Source organism: Ictidomys tridecemlineatus, chromosome 10 (genome assembly GCF_052094955.1).
Source record: "Ictidomys tridecemlineatus isolate mIctTri1 chromosome 10, mIctTri1.hap1, whole genome shotgun sequence".
Taxonomy (NCBI): domain Eukaryota; kingdom Metazoa; phylum Chordata; class Mammalia; order Rodentia; family Sciuridae; genus Ictidomys; species Ictidomys tridecemlineatus.
Window position 1 is genome coordinate 117,218,674 of NC_135486.1, and position 21,440 is coordinate 117,240,113.

General features: G+C 54.1%; 1 protein-coding gene across 4 annotated transcripts in view; it reads right to left on the reverse strand.

The window, feature by feature from the left end:
* Nucleotides 1–19,573, reverse strand: part of Srrm3 (serine/arginine repetitive matrix 3) — a 52,782-nt gene extending 33,209 nt beyond the window's left edge. Inside the window, exons 1-2 of one of the 4 annotated variants that reach the window (XM_078023868.1) lie at nt 19,380–19,572; nt 12,253–12,381 (exon numbers count right to left, since the gene is read on the reverse strand). The gene's annotated coding sequence lies outside the window, so the exon portion shown is untranslated. Of the gene's footprint in view, nt 1–12,252; nt 12,382–19,379 lie in introns of all 4 variants that reach the window. The other 3 variants (XM_078023867.1, XM_078023869.1, XM_078023870.1) reach the window with 3 other exon arrangements.
* Between the last annotated feature and the right edge of the window lie 1,867 nt (nt 19,574–21,440).

The following is a 21,440-nucleotide window of genomic DNA, read 5'->3' on the forward strand; positions in this document are numbered from 1 at the left end:
TCCAATCCCCACAGTGATCAGGTTAATTTCTTTAAAACCAACATTCTGGGTGGGGGTGTCTCTCCCACATTAAAGGCCACAGTTCTGTCACCTCCTTTGTTCTGGAAACACTGCTTCTAATAATGTGACCAAAGATGACTTTGACATTAGCTTTCCAGGCAGACAAATCCTTTTAGTCTCAGGGTAAGCATGGCTTAGAGATAAGAAGCCCTGGCTTCTTGGGTATGACTCTGGGCTACATCCAAAGTAAAACACTGCCCCCCCCAACACACCAAGAGCCTCTACCTTAACAGAGGGGAGGCACCTCCCGAGCTATTTCCATTTTCTTTCTCCAAGGCTCTGCTAGTTGCTAAGCAACTGGGAGGCCTCATTCCCAGGGAGTGGGAGGGGAGGGAAGGAAGGGGAGGAGGAAAGGAAAAAGAGAAGAAGGGATTGGGCTTGTCTGGACATCCTAGATGGGGTGTCCCCAGCCCCCACACCTTCCCCTTGCTGGCCTCAGAGTGCTGGGGAAGGGATGTTCAGAAGATAGAAGGCAGAAAGGGGGACTGTGAATGACAGAGGCCCTGAAGGAGGCAGAGTAGCAGTGGTATTGAGGACATAATCTTCTCTCAGATGTCCTTGCCCTTGAGTTCTAAGATCCTGGGTTCTAGGCCATTGTTTTCTACTCCTTGCTGTGTGACCCTGAGATATCACTGTCCCTCTCTGATCCTCACCTGTGCTTGGGAGCATCATCCAGATTCCTCAGCAGAGGGGAGTTCCTGGGGCTTATAGGCGGAAGCTGTTCCTCTAACCACTCTCTACACCCCAAACCCTGCTGGCTTCCTGCCTCTGTCCCTAGACCAGCCCCGACCCCAGTTCCACCAGAGCTCCTTCTGGGGTACTCCACTAGCACCACGGACAGCAGTGGGAGCCCTGCTCACCCCCACCTGGCCACAGTGCCTGGCTGACGGGTGGCCCCTCCATCTCTGTGCACCTGAGCCATAGACAGGTCTTGGAGACCCCCACATCCCACCCCACAGCTCACTTGTTACCAGGTCCTGTCCCTCGTCCTCCCTTCCTGACACAGTCCACGTCCTGGTCCCCATTGCCACCCCACGCCTCCCTCTGGCACACTGCCCCAGCGTCCTGCCGGCCCCCCTTCCCTAGACCTCCGTCCTCTGTGGACTCCCTGGCAGATCACTCCAGGGGCGCACCAGACAGTGTTGTGTCTGGTCAGCCTCCAGGGACTCCCATCACTTTGACTTCATGCTGTGGCCTGCCCGGCCTCCTGGTCCAGCCTCAGGCCTGCTACGTCCCCCACCTCTTTGCCTCCACGCTCTCCTGCTTGCCGTTCCCCCCACCCAGGATTCTCCCGGCTCGATTCCTAGTTGTCCCCAGAGTCCCTGCTCTTGGGCACCATCACCTTCCGGAAGCCTTTCCTCATCCCTGTGGTTGGGGCCACTTGCTGCTGTCCCTGTGGGGTCACAGGTCTGGCTGGCCCTGGCTGGGGGAGAGCTGGTTTTCCACACTTGCGCAGCAGAGTGCCTGACACACGTGTCCTCGGTGCAGGTGAGGCAGACGGACACACGGGCCTTCAGGGCCTCAGAGCCCTGCGCTTTCTGCCCTCTGCCATCCCACGACTCCCCCCCTGCTCCTTTTCCTTTTCTCGAAGGCTGCAGATGAGACCCAGGGCCAGGTGAGCTCTCTGGGACTGAGCACAGCCCCAAACTCCCCCTCTGCCACACCCCACCCAGGTCAGCCTTCAGCCCCGGCTCTGAGTGACACATGGCCGCCCTCCTGCTCTGGGCCTTTGCCCAGGCTGCTCCCGGGGCTGGAATTTCTCTTCTTCTCTTCTCCATGGAGGGACTGTCAACTCATCCTTCAGAGCCCAACCCAAATGTCACCTCCTACGGGAAGTCATCCCCCCTTCCAGGAAGTTTGAGTCATTCCCTCCAGGTGCTCCCTTGGCTTTTGTCCACCTCTGTGCCAGGACATTAAATCTCGAGGGTCAGTCTGTTTGCACTGGCCTCTCTCCCGAGCCCCTGCAGTGGAGGGGCCTTCGCTTGGCCCCAGCTCCACAGAGCCTCTGGGCATCGCAGGGAGCCCCTGGGGCTGTGGGGAGCAGGTGCCGGGCTCCAGCCCTGGGACCCGCTCTGCACCTCTGCCCCTTGGCCACCCTGGAACTTGGCCAGAGCTCCGGGGAGCAGGGAAGGAAAGCTGGCACATACTTCTGAGTGCGCTTAGACCTCCAAGCCTGGAGCGGCTCTGTCCCCAGTCCCAGAATGCCTGGGTGACATTGCTGGGTTGCAGAGATGATTGAGGGACAAGGGCAGTGGTGAAGGCAGGCGCTGGCAGGTGCCCTCTGGATTTCACCATCTAGGACAGATGGTGGCTTCCACCAACGTCACCTGGTGTGTTGCAGAGGCGCCAGGCAGGAATCTGAGGCAGGTCATTCAAAGGATGACCTCTGGGCTCCTAGAGGAGGGGCCGAGCTCCTAAGAATGACCAGGCTGACTGGTCAGGGCCGCTGGCCCTGTAGACCAGGGGGCTACCGCAGACTCAGGGTCTCTCTGTGAGGCAGCTGGCGTTGTCTTTCACAGGGCACTGTGAGATGTCATGAGGAAAAGGAGGCACCGTGCTGGTGGGTGCCCATGCAGGCTGAGCATTCCCAACCCAGAAGCCCCAGATCCAGAATGCTCCAGAATCGGAAACGAATCAATTAGCTGTTGTGACCCCACAAGTGGAAAATTCCACCCCTGACTTCACGGGACAGGCTGCAGTCAAAACACGGCGGCACTAAAAATACTGTACAAAGTCACCTGCAGGCTGAGTACCGAGGTGTATATCAAATGTAAATGAGTTTCCCGGTCCCATCCCCAAGACAGCTCATTACATGCATGCGAATGCTCCAAAACCTGAACAAATAAAACCTGAAATCCAGTCTGATTCCAAGTATTGCAGATAAGGGACACTCAACTTTATTCTGCACTGTTGTAGCTGGTCAACTGATTGAGATGTTCTCAAAAGAAGCTGATTAATGGGTCAGTGTCACATGAGATGCAGGCGTTTAACGGAGGCATTGAGATGGAGGACCACAGCACTCTGTCCTCCGGTGCCTGACCCAGTGCGATCACTATCAATTGGCTGGGACATCCATACCCTGAAGATGCGATTCACTGAGGATACAATCTGGGAGGGATCATAAATATAGAGTCAGAATCTAAAAGGACTCAACAGATGGAAAAAAATGAAAAGTAGCTGAAAAGGTGGAAAGTATAGTGAGAAATGCTGCATGCTGGAGCCGGGCCCCAGACTAACCTTCCAAAATGGGAACGGAGTAGATGTAGCGTAGAAGGAGCACATTTAGGAAGGATTTAGAGATTTTCAATGATCACAGACTCGATGTGAGTCGATAGCAGGATGCAGCTGTCAGAAGTGCGTGCAGTCTCCAGCTACACCAACGAAAATGTCCCACCTGGACCGGGAGAGTATGGGAACATACAGGTGGCCAGAAACCCCAGCTTCAAACATCTGAAGGACAGAAGAGGATGTAGGTCAAACCTGGTCAAAACTTCCACTGAGGAGTTTGTTAGAAGTCAGCTCTCTAGCGAGGGTTGCCAGACTTGGCAAATAAAAACAGAGGAAGCCTCGTTAAATTAAATTTGAATTTCATGAATTTCATATTTGGGACATACTTCTAAAAAATTATTCGTTGTTTATCTGAAATTCAAATTTAATTGGGTGTCCTATATTTTATATGCCAGTCAATCTGCAATGCACCCCAGATCTACTGAAATAAAAAATCTCTGGGGGTGAGATTGCTGCAGTTCCCCAGGTAATTCTGATGCAGCCAATCTGTGGACCAGTGAGTGGGATGCGGTGGTCCACAGCAGCCTTCTTAAATTTTACGGAGCATCAGAATCGTCTGGGGGAGATTTTTAACACACACACTGTTGGGCACCCCTCCCAGAGTCTCTGATTGGTAGATTTAAGGTGGGGCCTGAGAATTTGCATTTCTTTCTTTTTTTTTTTTTGTTTTGTACTGGAGATTGAACCTAGAGTCATTGAGCTAGAGTCAGTAAGCCATTGAGCCAAACCCCAAATCCTTTTTATTTTTTACTTTGAGACAGCTCCCTCTCCCCAAGATTTCTAAGTTGCTGAGGCTGGCCTTGAACTTTCAATCCTCCTGCCTGTGCTCCTGAGTGGTTGGGATCACAGGTGTGCCCAGCCAAGCTAGGAGAGAATTCGCACTTCTAACAAGTCCTCACTCAAGTGACACCAATGCTGCTGTTCCTTGGGCCACACTGAGAGGAGCAAAGTCCCAATCAGGCTAGATGGTTCCAGAATATAAAGCCAAACTCCTGCAGGGAAGTCACCTAGCGTCAACTTCTGCTCAGTCGGAAAGAGTCATTTTGCTTAGTAACAACCTGAACTCTTTAAAACCAAGGAGTTCATCCCAGGGTGAGGGAGCTCCCTATTCAAATAGGAGATAAATAATATATTAGTCACTCAAGAAACACTCACCCAGCATCCACTCTGGACTCCAACCTGGTAAAGGCTGAGATTTGAAGATGAACAAGACCCCAGGGATATTACAGCAGGTAGAACTTTGATTGACAGGTAGTGGGTAGAGGAAGCATCTTGCTGGCACTGGGTCTGTGGCTTGGGTGGCCAGATGCATATGGTGCAGCCATTTACTATGATGGGGAACATGGAAGGTGACTGGGGGTATGTTGAGGATGAGGGATTGATGGGGTCAAGCTGGTAATAGGGAGTCTAGAACCCTAACCCTAACACGTCTTCATCCTTGGACACTGACACTGCATCTTTTTGGAGGCAAAGCAGCAAACAGGAAGTCTTTTTTGTCTAATGCTAATTGGCTGTGAGAGCTTGAGCAAGTTCCTCACCCTCCCTGGGTCTTGTTCCTCCACTGGATGATGAAGGGGCTAGACTCAAGGACCCCACAGGTGGCTACTGGAGGTAGCCAATGACCCGAGCCACCCTGTCCACCTCTGGGGAGCAGCTGAGGCTTCCCCCAGTGCAAGGCCAGGTCCCAAGAACAAGCCCAAATGCTGAGACCAGTGAACATACGTGCAGATTAAGTCATGAAGCTCTGACTAACACTCCCTCTTCGGCCAGTCAGGAAATGGTTAAAGGACCAGAGGACCGATGGGGGGGATCCCTGGGCTTTCTTCCTGCCCACAGGCCCCAGCCTGAGTCTCCTGAGCAGGTCTGGCCACAGAGAGGATGGGCCACAGATTGGACCCTAGTGCTTGCCAGTCCATCACTGCTGGTGAAACAGCCCATCCATGTGGCAGGTCCAGGCTGTTCAACTGCTGACAGGCACCAAGGCCTTTCAGCTAATAAGGTCATCACTCATCCTGGGGCCTAGAGGGGGAAGATGCTCAGGTCAGGAGTGCCCCGGTCAGATCTTGGGGAGAGGGAGCAGGGCTTCAGTGAGCAGAGGACACAGATAGGTCTGAGGGAAGATGCAGCCCTGCCCTGGAGATCTCTGATTTGAAGTGGGGACAGGGCTATGTTCTTTGGGACTTCATGAGCTGGGTGACCTTGAGCATGGGACCTAAACTCTCTGTGCCTTGGTTTTCTTGCCTGTAAAGTGGACGTATTAATTGCATCCTCCTCATAGGTTTATGGTAAAGGATGAATGCATGTGACCTGGCATACAATGGGTGTCTTACAAACGGTCCTAGCGGTCCTTACTATTAGTTGTCAGCGGTGACTGTCCTGTTTTGAACGTGGTGTGTGTGAAGATTCCCTGGACATCCTGTGGAGATGTCTGGGGAGCCTCCGGCCATGAGTCTGGTTCTGATCATGAGAGAGATCTGGGCCTGATCTGGGTGTCACCAGCAGAGAGTTGGAGACTAAAACTGGAGTGAACGAGGTTTCTGATAGGGGAGGGCACAGGCAGGGAGGAGGGAGAGCAGAGGCCACACCTGGGCAGTGGGGAGGCATCTTTGGAGGAACTTGCTGAGATGACCTGGACCACTTCTCCGTTCCCTGCCGCTGACCACTGACCTCTGCAAGCTGCTGCCCTCACCCGCAGCCCCTCTGGCTTTCAGCACCACGGACAGCACCACTCCACAGTCCTGCAGCTTCCTTTGTCCTGGGGCTCAAGCCTCTCTCACTCCTGCTCCGGGAGGCAGCTCTAGACAGTCCTTTCCCTGTCCCCGCCTGCGGAGACCCACCTTCCCAATGACTCTGGGCCTTCACACCCTCAAGGGCACCCTTCAAGGAAGCTGTGTGTGGTCACATGCAATTTAACCACCTTATGGATGCTGCATCCTCCTGCTGTGCCCCACCAGACCCACTACCACTAGGGAGCACTAGTGAGGGGGCTCTGGACTTGGAGTCAGAAGACTACTTCTGCGGGGTGATCAGTCATCAAGCCGCCCCAGCCTGTTTTCTCACCTGTAACACAGAGATGACACTCCCCTACCTTGTGGCTTGGTGGGATCGCTCATTCTTTTTTTTTTTTCAGTGACAAGCTTGATATGGACATGGGTCCTCATACCATTCCCTGCTCTACCCCCAGCATGGAGAGCAAAAGGAGACCAGAGAGGGTCTACTTCTGCCTGGGAAGCTCAGGGAAGGTTTTGCAAAGGGAACAATGTTTGAAATGGCCCTTTGGAGATGCATCTTCCCCAGGTAAGGAACGGGGTGTCTGGGAAGGGGACTCTCCAGGCCGAGGCCCAGTGCATGGCCGGTCCAGGGAGCAGGGTGAGTTTGGATGCTGGACATAGGAAGCGGCACTCCAGTGAAGGTGGGGACTGTGGATGCTGCATGAAACCTTCCAGAGGAAAAGCCCATTATGGGTAGAAGGGGCAACAGGGACATGGCGCCTGAGTTTTCTGGAGGAAAAATATTCTTTGTAACTGTCAGAAACGTGACTAAACTTACAAACACACAGGCAACTGGGTACCTCAGTTCTGAAGCTACGGCTGGGCCTCTTGGAAACGACGAGCATGAGGCAACCGAGTTATCAAGGTATTTTTTCAGGCTGGAGAAGCCATTTCTATTGCAGCCAAGGAATCCAGGTGGGAAGCCATGCTGCACAGTGACACTGACATGTTACAGGGACAGGACAAACAGTGGCCACACAGCTTCAATGAATGGGGAGCTCCCATGCCCCCCACCCAAGAGGGACAGCTGGGGAGTCAGGGCCACGGCATTCAGAGATGCCCCACGAGCTCTAGATTAGAGTCACGCATTCAGTCACACATCTCCTGGGTGGCTACTCTGGTGCTCAGAGGACAAGGGGGGAAGTGCAGGGGAGAGGCACTGATGCTGGGATGAGGGATACATGGCAGAGATGTTAGGCTGAGCTGGCTGCATGGGCAGGACCATAGCTGGGGGGTCTTCTTGGAGGCGGGATCTTGAAGCATAAGTAGGCATTCAAGAGACAAAGAAGGGGAAGAAAATGTCCTGGCAGGGTGTGGAGGTCATGGGGTGAGAGAGGGAAGTACGTGGCTGTGGCAGCTGAACCCAGGGGGACAGAAGAGGAGTGAGGGCCAGGCCAAGAAGACAGGACCACACTTTGCAGGCAGCAGGGAGTCTGTGCAGGGTATGGAGCTGGGGAGATCAGGGCCAGAGTTTCATTTTGGAAAGATCTCTCCGGTAGACCCTCATTTTGGTCACCCCTACCCTTTGGAGGAAGGTCTGATGCTAAAGGATAACACGGTCCACACCAACCAAGACAGAGCTGTGGGGATCAGCAAGCAGCAGGAAAGCTGGCTCTGTCTACCTGGGTTTAAATTCCTTCCTGTGTGCCCCTGAGTGACTAAGCTTTGGTGCTCTTGTTCCTCACTGGCAAACTGGAATTGCCATCAGGACCCCTTCTCAGGATGGTTATGAGGATGAAGGGGTTAATATACATGCCCTGCAGTAGCAGGTGCACCATAAGCTCTCTGTGTTAAGCACTAGCTGTCACCCATGAACTAGGACAACCAGCCTACAGGAATGAGTAGAAAATATAGAACAGGGATCAATCAGATCGGGTAGAAACTGTCCCATCCCAAATCAGTGTGAACTGGCGAAGGCTAGGAGGCTGATAAGGTCACTTGGCACAGACACCAACCTGCCTCTGCAGCGGCAGTGAGAGGGTTACCAGCGAGCTTCCTCCCGGCCTCCTTGGAGTCTCTCTGGGGAGGTGCTGGCGCTGCTGTTTGTTACCCAACCCTCCAGAAGACGCTGCTGCTGGGGGAGGGAGAAATGCTGAAAGCCTTCCTTTCAATTATTCAGCAGCTGGAGCTTCCTGTGCCCCTGCTGGAGCTGGAGGAGGAACTTGGCCAGAGCCCCCAGGCTGGGGCTGGTGGGGCTGGGGGAGGAGGGCTGGTTCCAGGAGAGGCAGGCGCCTGGTCTGTGTGGCTGCTGGCACAGCACCGGGTGCCTTGGCGGTATCCCTGTGGCCCCTCTCCTGCTCTCCCTGCTCCAGTCTGGGGCTGGATCCAGCCATGCCTGGCAAGGGTTGGCCTGATTCCTTCCCTGCAGCCGTGGCCTGTGGCATTGGTGGGGGCAGCTGGGCAGGTGAAGTTATCAGAGCCCAGAGGGGCACCCAGGGCAGGCAAGGCAGGGAAGGCGAGCCTGCTGATTGCGGAAGAGCCCAGGCGAAGCTTTGCTGGCGCTTGGGTCTTGAGCAGCCTGTCCAGCCCCAGGCTAGCACCTGTCTCACATGCTGTTCCTGGTGCCTGGAATGCCCTTTCTCTTTCCCTCTTCCAGCAACCCCAGACAAGCATTACCTCCCCCGTGAAGCCTTCTCTGACCTCCTAGGGTGAAGGAGGTCACCCTCTGGCTGTCAGCACTTGCCTCATTCCATCATGTTTGCTCCCTGACCAGCTGAGGGCTCTCTAAGGGCAGTGGCTGGGCTGATCCACCTTTCTGTCCCTCAAGCCCAGCACAGGGCTTGGCACAGGCAGCCATCTGTGAACATCTGTTGAAATCCAGCAGGAGTGTGCCCTGACACGTGCTCCTGGCTCGTATTTTACCACTGCCATCTCCAGAGGCTTCAGTGGGAAAGGTCCTTGGTCACTGCTCTCCCAGGCTCTGTGTGTTGACATTTGCACAGGCCACACTGTCACCAACTCCATAAGCTCTGTCTCTGAACAGACAGGAAGGTCTTGCAGGGCACCCAGGCTCCTGCCCACCAGCTGAGGGCCCCTAACTATGTCAGCTCCAATTTGGATTCCCAGATCAGAAGTCTATGTGGCAGGTCCCCCAGGGACAAGGAGGCCTCAGTGAGCACTGGGATTCTAACAGTGAGCACAGTATAGGCCACACCGCTCAGGCAAGACCAGTGCAGACCACTGTAGCCCAGGACAGACCCAGCTGAGTCAGTTCAGACTAGCTTTACCGACACAGGAAAACAGGACCCCGCACTCCAGTCATAAAGACCTTGGTGGAATAGACCAGAACAGGCCATATTGGCCAATGAAAAGAATACAGACCCATTCAACCCAGATGTGCATAGACAGATGTGTATAGACAGAACCGATGTCAAATAAACAAGTGACATTTTGGTCTCAGGAATCCCTGCTCCAGCCAGCCTGCCCTGCTCTTCCTTGCTCGTCCTTGTGACCTTCAGGGAGACTGTTGCCCTCCAGATGGGGAGCAGCTTAGCCAGGACTGCCTGAGCTAGAACAGGAAGTGGGATGGGTTGGGGGATGTCCCCAAAGAGCAGCTTCAGCTGAGCCTGAGAAAGAACTGTCTGAGCTGTCACTGGCTGGGGGGCACCGTGATCTTTGTCTTGCCGGGGGTACAAGCCAAAGACCCCTGGGTCAGGTCTCCATGCTCTCTGAGGAGCCCTCAAAAAAAAGAGCTGGCCTCCAAGGATGACCCTGCTGTGAAATTGGAGGTGTCCATTGGCTCTCCCTAGCTGCCATCTCTTTCTTCTCCTCCCCACAGGACCAGACCCTCTCAGGTCGCACCTGGGAGCCAGGTTGAGGAAAGCAAGATGGACCAGAAACTGCTTGACCAGATCCCTTTTCCTTTTGGGGTCTCGGTTTCTCTTATCTGGAACTCAGGGGCCTGGATACTGTAGGCTCTTGGAAGGGCTTGGTTTTGAGTCTCTGGCAGCCCGAGACAAAGAAGAATCAAATTTGGGAGGTGAGATGTCCTCCCCACCCCAGGAGCTATCAGGAGGAAGGCTGGGTGCTGGATAGACAGACAGGCCCCTTCCACCCACCAGGGAGAGCGCAGGGAGGAGCCAGGGGCAGCTGCTTCCACTGCCCACACGATCTCATTATGGAAAATTCCCTCTATTGACTCAGCTCTAATCAGGCAGGCCGCCCTGGGCATCCCCCCCAGGTTCCTGCTGGGCTGGCTGAGATCAAAGAGAGAGCCGGGCTGGGGGCTGGAGCATCGCCTGCCTTTCCCATCGATCCAGATGCGCCTCTTGTTGCTAGGCAACAGCCTCCAGTCTCTCCCGGTCCTTCCTCCCCCGGGGGCTGCAGGATTGGGCAGTAAATGGGGAGAGACCCCCATATCCACTCTTCAGGTCTTCCCTTACTGTGTTAGACTTCTGTCACCAAGCTGGGAGCCCTCTTCCTGCTGGGGAGGCAGGAAGCTCCCCTTGCATGTTGGGGGCTTGACCCTTCTACCACCAACAACCCCTCTGCTCCCCACCACATTTGTATGCATCTCCAGTATCCTGGACATCATCCACACTTCTGCTCCAAGGAAACAAGAAGACAGGCTGGGGGCTCGCCATCGAGGAAACTGAGGCCCAGAGAGAGAAGGGACCCTGGAGTCCATGGAAAAGTCAAGACAAGACTGGAGCCTCCTGAATCCCAGCCCGATATTGGACTTGACCCAGAAGCCATTTGATCTTGAGAAACTTGTCTCTGAAGACAGACTCACACTCCCATTTTTGAATGGGTTGGCTTTTTTTTTCTTCTTGAAACGTAGGATGCAATTCATAGTAGCTTTTTTTGTTGTTGTTATTTCAAGTGCTATAATTTAAAACTGTAAGTTGTATTTTTTTAAACAGGCATTAAAATGTATTATGGGTTTGAGGGGCTGTAATTGACTAAATAATGCAAATCTGATAATTTTATCACAGTTTAATATTTTGCATATTTTATCTACCCTAAACTGCTCATCTTCTGTTTTTTTTGACTGAATATGCCTGCTGTGTCCCAGCAGTTATTATGTAGTGACCTACTTATATCACGGCTTATTTAGAATTTTAAGGTCTCTCCCCCTCTGAGGTCTTTATAACCCTTGGGGATGCAGGAAGGGAAGTCTACTACTCTTTCTCCTGGTCTCTGTCAAACCTTTTATTTCCTGTAATCGAGGAGAGGAGGGGATGATAAGTCAGGGCTCAGCCCCGAGAGCTGCCAGAGGTGCTCAGTCCCTGGGCAGCAGCCCTGGTGCCTTGGTTCTGCCCCTGCCTGCGACCTGCTCACCCGCAGCTCTACAGTGTGACAACAGATTCTCTGACTCCCCTGCCCAGCCCCAGTCACACACTCCAACTCTGAGAGGCATAGCTTTCCAGGGTCCTTGACAAATGGTAACCAATTAATGTCAATTAATCTGATTAGCCTAAATAGTTAATTAAGCAGTTAATTAACAACATCATTGACAATAACCCACAGCTCCTAAGGGATGGCGGGTGGAGGCAAGAATGGTGGGTGAGGGTGGGAGGGAGGTCCTCTGCACTGGGGAGGGGTGAGCCCCTTAAGATCACACAGGGAATGGGGGACTTCCTGTGCAGCTATGGCCTGAGTCTCCACCTGGCTTGATCCTCAGGCCAGAGTCTTTATGAGGGTGTCTGACCCCACCCCAGTCACAAGCCCTCCCCAGGTCCCTGGCCAGGTTCCAGAGGGTCTTTTGTGGGAGAGTCTGAATGTCAGCGTAGCAGAGGCTGAGAAGGCCTTTTGTCTGGGAAACATTGCACCCTAAAATCCCAGAGGGAAGCCCCCACCTCTGCTGCCATCACCCCCTCCCCAGAACAAGCACCTCAGAGGCTATAATCTCCATTGAGGCCGTGGACTTCCCAAGCCACAGAGCAGCCCTGGGAGGGAACTACCATCCTTCAACCCATCCTACAGGTGAGAACAGGGAGCACTTCCTGTGTGCCAACCTGTGTTTGCAGGGGACACCCACAGTTCCCTGCCCTCAGGGAACAGCCAGTCTGGGGCATCCTGGGATAGTAGAGCCCCAGGGTTGCACCACCTCTGAGTTGGGGGATATGTGCCTATGGAGAACCTCTCTGTGCCTCAGTTTCCCTCACTGACCACCTCATACTTCTTACGATACCTTGAGGAAGAGATGTGTTGACATCAGGATGCGGGACCTGCCATCCAGGAAATGCCAAATGAGACCAAAGAGTGAACAGCAGTGAGAACAGAGAATAAGAGGGGCCAAGCAGGAAGCAGCCCTGGGCACCTGGGGACACAGAAGACAGCTTGGCACAAGATGTCACACGGAAGATGTCCAGGCAGCACCCAAAGTTCAAGAAGGTAGAGGAAGAGGGAAGGAAGGCATCCCAGGTAAAGGGGACCGCATGTGTAAGGCAAGGAGGCCCCAGTACATTGTCACCTGGGAGCTTTAAAAATGGCAAGCCCCAGACCCCCCACTCCAATTCTCACTCAGTCATTTGGGGTGGGTCCTAGGAATCTGCTTATCGTGACTGTTCTAGAAATACAGAGGCACCTTCAGGTCACAGCTATGGTGTTCTGGGTGTCCCAGGATGGCCTCAGGCCTTGTGACCCGTGTTCTGAAAACACATCGCAGTCCCCTGGTTCTCTCCATCTGTGCAAATTGTGCTCGTCCTTCAGAGGTGACCTTTCTAAAACTGCTCTGGCCTGTGCTTACCTGCTGGGAGCCCTCCTTGTCCTCTCTGTAGCCACAGGGGAACATGCCAGGGCCCTGTCCCTTGCAGCTTCCCTCTCCAGTTGGGTCTTTGGCTCATTGGCCTGGGCCCTGACTCTCTTTCCACAGTATCCTCCAAGCCCTGTTGCCTGTCCCCTCTGGCAAACCTGAACTCACTCAATGTGACCCATCTATGAAGCCAGCTCTGAAGTCAACAGGCAGCTGCCCCTCACTGCACCGGAGCCCTGGCCACCCTGGGATCTCCCACATCACCCGTCTTCCACCCAGGAGCATTCCCAGCTTAGGAGCCTTGCTCCTCGCAGCACGGAGAGCTGCTCTTGTGCCAGGACTGTCTTGCTCCTCCCTTTATCCAGTGTCCACCACAGGCTTGGAGGATGACAATGATAATGGAGCTTTTAAACTCAGAGGTGCTTGCAGAGCACACGTTGGATGAATGGACGACTGAATGGATGAATGGGTGGCCATAGGGGCTCTCTGCTGTCCAAGGAGCAGGGGAAGAGATCATTCAAGAGGCAGAGGAGAAAGAGGAACTCTGGGGATAATAACGGGGGTGGGGGTCACAAGGACCAAGATGCCTGGGTCAGAAAGGGCCAGGCAGGGAGGGGGACAGGACTGCCCAGAGGCAGAATCTGATAGCATCCCAGCTTGCTTCCCTCCCTGCCTGAAGCCCCTTCTGGTGTCCTGATGGAGGAGGCTGCTCTTCCTGGCCTGAAGCCTGCTCTCCCCACCTGGGGTCTCTGTCTGTGATAGGGCTCTGATTTCAGCTGGAGATGGGCATGGGGGGCCAGGCTACCTACCTCTGTCCTTCCCTGTCCTTGGGTCTGCCCCTTTCTCCGGGTCTTCCTTTCTCCCTCGGTCAGCCTAGCTTGCAGTGCGTGCACACCCTCACCTGTCGACTCTCCCGGGGGCCAGCGTGGCTCCTCTTCACCTGTTCCACCGCCTCCTGCCAGATGGAGCCGTGGCTCCTCTCTGGCCTTTGGGCCTTGTGTCATTCTCTCTATCCCTCTCCCTGAACCTGCTGCAGTGTGTGGGCTTCTGGAAGTGCCTGCCTGATCATTTCATGACCCTGCTCCAAGGTTTCTGTGACCCTCATTGCTTTGCAACTAATTCCCAGCTCCTGAGTGGCTTTGAAGGCTCTTTAAGGCCTAACCTCGCCCAGCGCTCCCCCTGAGCTGCCCTCTGTTCTGACCACATCAGATGCCTCATTCTCCCCCACATCCAGCCAGGACTTTCATACCTTTATGCCACTGCCTATGGTGTCCTCTGGAGTGTCATTCCTCTGGTAATCTTCAAGGTGCAACTGAAATGTCACCTCTCCCCGTATAACTGTGGGCAACTTAGTTCTAGCAGAACCTCAGTGGGTCATCACTGTCAGTTCCCACACCTGCCTGCCTTTCCCACTGCTCCGAGAGTGCCTCAAGGTCAGAGTCAGCGTCAGATTCACCTCTGTGTCCCAGGGATCATACTGTGCCCCCCAAATAGGAAGGGTTTACTAAATATCCATTGTATAGTCTCCACCACTCAGATGATGCCCACCACCTCTCAGGAACATGCTAGATCCTTCCTGGAGTGCTTTCATATGTATTATCTGTGCCACTTAAAGCACACCTGGAGGCAGGTACTATCATGTCCATTTTACAGGACAGGAAACAGACCTGAGGGTGGTGTAGGGCCCAGGTGAGATCAGAGCCCAGGAGGGCGGGAATCACCTAATTCTGATTCTGAACTCTTTTCTTCTGAGGTGTTGCGGGGCCCATGTTCTCTCCAGGAGATATACGAGCCTCTCATACTTCTACCCACCAGCTGCTCTGGCTAGTCCCTGCCTCAGTCCCTGGCAGAGAGGCCCGAGGAGACAGGCCCACCTCACGTTCTGGCTGAACTGGCACACAGGTCACGCAGCCATCCTCTCCAAGGGAAACCTATAGCTAGCAGACACCAAAGATGTGCCCACCCAAAGGGGCAGGACAGAGGCCAGGCTCTCTCCTCAACTCTCACTGGCTTCCTGGGAAGCAGCTACACCCATGTCCAGCCTTGATATGACCATGACCACAGAAGGATCGGACCCCTAGCACCAGGAAAAAAAAAAAAAAGTTTGCATTATGAAGAATCTTTGAAGACATCAGAGAATGCTCGTGACAAACTGAGAAATGAGACAGAGGCCTCTCCCAATGGCAGGCTCCCAAGGTACTGACTCTGTGTATCTGGATATGTGGGGAAAAGCCCACAAAGAAATACCCCACCATGTTCACAGTGCTCATCTTTGGGCAGTGGATTCTTAATTTTCTCCTTGGTTTCTGAATTCCCCAAGTCTCGAACAATGAAAACATGCCATTCTTAAAAGCAAAAAAATTCAACACAGCTTGCTTCAGCCTGCCTCCATCCTGGGGCTTCTGGGGAATGATGGCAGGGGCACCCAGCTGAGGAAGGCGCCCAGACCCCTAGGTCCAGGGAACTCGGCCCAGCCTCCTTGTAGCCCTCAGAGCCCCTGGCAGGATGCTGAGCGAGCCAGGTACTGCCAGCCAGCTTCAGCTGGCACAGTAGCCTCTGCAGTGGGCAGGAGGCCAGGGAAAGGGCGGCAGGAGGCTGAGGCCCGGCTGCCTGCCGAGGAAGAAGCACCGCAGACCCGCAGGCTGGTGGCTTTTAGCCACAAGGGGTGCCCTATGAGTTGGGGGCTGCTCTGGAGCCATGGAATATGTGACCACCAAGACATTTCTTCCAGACCAATGAATGGTCAGCCTGAACATAGCTCACTTGCCCAGGAGCCCCATTCTAGATGACATGGGGCCATTGGGGCTGGGCCTCTGAGGACGGCACTGTGGTCCTCCTGAGCTCATGACCCAGAAGAGAATGAAGGGGGAATAGGAAGTCATTGATGATCTGGTGAGGTTGGGCATGCCTATAATCCCAATGACTTGGGAGGCTGAGGCAGGAAGATGGCAAGTTCAAGGTGAGCCTCAACAACTTAGTGAGACCCTGTCCTAAAATAACAAATAAAAAGGACTGGAGATGCAGCTCAGTGATAGAGCACCCTGGGTTCAACCTCCAGTACTGAAAAACCAAAAACAAAACCAAAACCCAGGCTGGGCCAGGCTGGGTTTTCTGATGGTTGGCAATGAGCCATCTGTTCTTCTGGGTCTCCTGCCCAATCTTGGTCCTTCCTCTCCTCTCCCTCTTACTTAGCCTCCCACCTCACTGACCATAGGTCTCCTCTGAGCGCCACCTCCATGAGCTCTTCTTCTTCACTGAGCCTTCTGCCCCTCAGTGGGTCCCCCTCTCTTTGAGATTCCCAGTCTTCCTCTGGGCCGACAGGCTGGAACTGAGAAGGAACCGCTCCGTTTCTTGCTGGTCCTCCCTGATTAGCTGGGACCAGTTGCCATGCTAAGGTGATCCCTCTCAGGCCCTGCCTCCTTCTAGAACAGCAATGCAACCACTTTTTCTCCCCCAAACTCCATGAATCAGTCTCAATTGTCTCACCCTACTTCTTCCTGCATCTGTGCATAGGGTCCTGGGGTCTCCTGGCTCTGGTGAGGGACACATTCTAGGAAGTATATGGAGATATCTTCTGTCTCTGCAGGTCACCTTACACTCAGGACCAGAGTGGGCCTGACCTTAGCTCAGCAAGAGCTGGGACCCCCAGGTGAGCTGCAGGGCTTCTTCAGGCTCTATTTTCCTCTTTGGTTAGGACTTCGTGTTTGTCATGGGGAGGGATGGGTGGATTTAAAATCTCAGATGCAACTAATAAATCAAGCCCTGAAACACTGGAGGTGACTTCTCTCTCTGCTGATGGAACCACAGGCTTCCTGATGTATAGATACCTACATTAGAGAGGTCTCCAAATGTTGGTACTGACAGGGACTTTGGAGGTTATCCAGTAAAATCCTATCATTTTATGGTCCAGGACACTGAGACCCAGAGAGGGGAAGGGATATGTCCAAGGTCACACAAAAAGTTCTTTAGATTCCTGTCCCCAAGGTCCTCAGTTCCTCTATTACCTTCTCATGACTCCTTGAGGCCCATAGTGCCCTGGCTGATCCTCACCCAGGAAAGCCTGTAGAAGTGAGGACAATGCAGTACTGTAGAAGCCACCCAGGGCCCTGAGGGAGTGGTCTTAGGTTATGCCAAGACCTTGCTCCATGACCTTGGGAGCATCACATCATATTTCTAGACCTTGTTGTGCTTCTCTGAGAAAAGGAGGAAGCAGCATGTTTGGGACCAGGTTACAAGTGAATAGAATGAAAATATTTATGTGAAGGGTTGGGCCCAGGAGCAGGGCTCAGAGCGTATGTAGGAGAAGAGGGATGGCAGCTGCCTACCAACTTCCTTATCAGTGCCCCTGGCTGGCTTCTGGGATAGGAGGAGCTCTGACTTTGCCCCTGGGGTATAGGTAAACAGAAAAGGAGGTGCAGGTAGTAAGGGACACTGACTCCAGCAGTGTTGGCAGCTGCATGTGGCCATGGGCCATTTCAGAGGGTGAAGACTGAGCATTTGAAAAGGAATGGGCAGTCACAGACTTGCCGAGGTTAGCAAGAGGCTGCCAGGCAGGGGATGAGGGATGCAGGTATAGTGAACAAATGGGCCTGACAGACCCAGACTCTCCCTTTGCAGGTGGGACAGTGATGGTGGTGGGAGCAGCCAGTTGCCATTCAAAGTTCATTCTACCTTCAAATATCCCAGTGACCTTGGGGGAGTCATCTATACGGCACTGTACAGTCTCACCCATGTGCCTCAGGCTCCCCACCTGTAAATCTGGCATCACGAATCAAGAAACTGGCATTTAACTGAGGCTTGATTTCAAGAGGTTGGGACAGGTTGTCAACAAACACTTCTGCCCCAGGGAAGACAGCATGAGTGGCTTCATGACCTTGGGAAAGTCACTCAAGCCTTGTTTCTCAGCTCTGAAAAAGGGACAATGATGACTTCTATGGGAAGCTTTTGTGAGGATTCACTGAGCCCAGTGTAGCCTTGTGCCTAGGGTGGAGCTTGGCATGATGCCCTTGACCACTGTCCACCTCCTCTGGAGGAGAAAGACAAGTCTCGAGGATTGCTGAACACTTTCCCACCTTTATCCAGCCCCTCCTTAAGGAATTCTTACTAATACACATCCAACATCTTACAGATTGAAAGCAGTTTCCTACTCATTATTTGGATAATGTCTTTCAACAGCAAAGGAGATATGATTTACACTATCCCTGTTTTACAGACTGGGCAAGAGGCTCAGAAAGGTTAAGTGGCTTACCTGAGGTCACATAACCTAGATTTGATCCCCTGCCTCTCTGACTTCAGAGTCCATGACTCCCAACCCACCCACCCCCACTCCTGAAAACCCAATCCACTCTTCAGTCACTCTTCAAGAATTCCTCCTCCACCCCTCACAGGAGAGTGGGATGGGGCATAAAGTTAAGGAACCCCAAACTTGGTTTTGTGTGGGAGCACTTTCCTAGACAATTGGGTCCTATTTCTGGCTGGGGAAGAATTTGGCACAATCTAGGACTATGACCTTAAGATGCCCCCTAGACAGAGGAACTGTCCAGCCCCTATTCTGCTCTCCATCAAAGTATCTGCCTTTTCTCTTGACTTAGGACGAAAGATCAGCCCAGGTCCCCAATGCCAGGAGTGGGCAAGTGAGTGAGGTTCTTGGAGGAGTGAGAAGTTATGGCTGGGACAGAGCACGGGATCTGGAGTACCAGGTCAGACCTGGGTGCCTTTTTCTTGCTCTCTCCAGCCCTGCCCTCACAGTGGACTTTCTGCCAGGAGCAGGAACCGCAGGAGGCTTCAACATTGTCCAGGCAGGAGCCCTGGGAGGGAGGGGGAGGAGGTGGCAAGGCAGAGTCTGCGTCTCTTTTCTCAGCTCTCCTCTGTACCAAGAATTTGCCATTAGGCTGGGCCCACTCTGGGCTCTAGAAACTCTCTCTGGGAATCCAGAGAGGCCACTGAGAACCCTCCTCCCAAACTCCTAGTGGCTATTTTCTCATCTGTGTCTTCCATCCTTTTCCCAGTGTGAAAGTAAATGCCAGCCTGTGTGAGACCCAGTTCTCATTGCCAGCTCCTGCCTCCCCAGGGGCATTTGGATAGCTGGGAAAGGGGCCAGACTGTCCCCTATAAGGGCACCCCCTGCTGGACAGAGGCCCAGCATCCAGGTGGGGGCCTGCTCCCTCCACCTCTGCCAGTGACCAGCATCTCCACAGGGTCCCTGCATTTATCTCTCCCTTCCCTGGGGAGTAGGTCCTTCCTCCTCAGTTGGGGGAGGGCAACTGGATTGCGGATGGGGGCCTCCCTACCACCCTCGTGGGCAGGGCCACCATCATTTATACCCAGGAGAGTCCTGCCCATGACCCGCAGGGCTCTCACTTTCTCCATCTCTCTCTATGAAAAGAACAACGTTCATTTCTGTTCTCCAGGTGCCTCCCACCCTCGGACAGAACTCTACCAGTCCCCCAACAATGACCCTCTGCTCAGGGGCCTGCAGCCCGGGTCACCAGCTGGGGAGGCCCGAGGTTCAGCCCAGCCCCAGCCCCTCTGGGAAATGCCCCCGCCCCACCTGGGGCTCTCACCTCCCCGCTGGCCGCCGCGCTCTGCCGGTCGCTGGAGCCAGGCCCCGCCGCCCCGCTGGTCTGGTCCGCCTCCTTGGCTTGGCTCGGCTTGGCTCGGCAGCTCCGCGGGCCCCGCGGCCCCGCGCCCTCCGTCTTCCCGCGGGCGCCGCCGCCGCTGCCGATTGCTGAAATGCTGGACAGCGCACCACCATCGAGCCGGCTCCGGGTCCGCCCGCCGGCTAGAGCGGTCCAGTGCCCACAGCTCCCTCTCCAGGCCTGGAGGGCCATCGCCGCTAAGGTAAGGGGCGAGGCGTCGGGGCAGGACGCTCCACCACGAGGTCTGCTCCACCCCTTGCAGGTGGGGGAACGTCAGCTTCGCGAGGCACCTGGAGAAAGGGAGGTTATTAATTTAGATCTGAGGGTTGCACTCGATATCCAGAGATGTCGCCAGGACTGTGCACGCAGCTGGGGTCTAAGAGGGCTCTAGGGTCCGGCTAGGGGACATCCCTAGGAAGTTCTTGTCATTATGTTTCCTGGTGGTTGGTGCGAGACAGGACATATGTGGGCGATGGGAGACAACAAAAGGAAGAGGGTCTTAAGAATGGAATCACTGGGCCTTTGAGATTGCTTGGTTTGGAATATGGGAACCTGAATTCAAGTTGGTGTGACCTTGGGCCTCCGGTCTCAGTTTTTAGCCCTTTCAGTGAGCAAACTGAATGGAGAGAATTTGGGAATGGGGACGTTGGGAGCCCAGATAACTTTTCCCAGTGAAATCCAGGAAGGTGGAGGCCCCTGCTTGGAGCCGAACAGAGGTGCCTATGATGCTGTCTCAAGGGGCAGGGCTAGAAGTGCCTGAGCCTCGGAGACGGGCGGGACTCCGGTGAGGCAGGTCAGCCTGTGTGAGACCCAGTTCTCACAAAGTGCTCCTGACCCAGCTCCTACCTCCCCGGGGCATGGACATCTGGGAAAGAGGCCAGACTGTCCCCTATGCGGGCACCTGCTGCTGGACAGAGGCCCAGCATCCAGGTGGGGTGCAGTTTGAGGTACAGATTCTAGGAAATATTTGTATGCCATCAAGCGCCATCTCTGGGTGTCTGGGTGTGTTCCTGCCTGTGTCTGTAGGTCTGTGTCTGTATCCCTGTCTCTCTGGAGTCTGTGCCTCCTCGCCTTCCCTCTTCCTTTCTCCAGGTTTCTTCACCTACCTGTGTCTTTGGAGTGTGTAATTCATGTGTGTGCGCATGCGCGGGGATGGGGAGGGGGGGTTAGGATCCTGTTTGCAGAACAAAGGTTGAGGGTGGAGAAGAGGGGTGGGCTACAGCTGCTGGCAGCAGTAATGCAGCCCCATAGCCCCAAAGGCAAGTCCTCAGCTGGTCTCCTGCCTTCTGGCTGCATGAATATTTCATCTGCTGGGGCTTTGGTCTGTCTAAGCCCCTGGCAGCATGCTCCCCCTTCCTGGGAGAAGCTGCCCCCTCTGCCTATCTGGGCCTCCCAAGGAAGATCAGGGAGCAGGCAGATCAAGGGCTGGGAGAGAGCCTCCAGAGACCTTGCAGCCTTTTCTTGTTTGAGGATCTCTGGCTGGTGTGTGGAGAGGAATGGAGGAGGGTCAGAAGAGGTACAGGGACATGGCATCCTTTCCTCTCAGATAAGCCCATTCCTTAACTGAAGTTGGCCATATGAAACCTCGCCACACTGACTTGGAGCCAAACAAGCCTTGGCTTCAAGTCTATTTGGAACTAGGGCTGGGGAATATTACCCCAGCTGGCACACCTCCTCCTGCCCTCCCCTCGGCTGTCTCAGTAGCCCCTGCCTCCCTGGCTTTACAGTGGGAGGTACTTTTTTTTTTTTTTTTTTTTTTTTTTTTTTTTTTTTTGTACCAGGAATTGAACCCAGGGCTGCTTAAGCCCTGAGCCACATCTCCAGCCCTTTTTATTTAGAAACAGGGTCTTGCTAAGTTGCTAAATTTGGCTTTGAACTTGCCATCCTCCTGCCTCGGCCCAAGCCCCTGGGATTACAGTGCACCACCACACCCAGCCAGTGGGAGGTACTTTAGGGGTGCCTGCAAGCTTGAAGCAAACTTCCCCA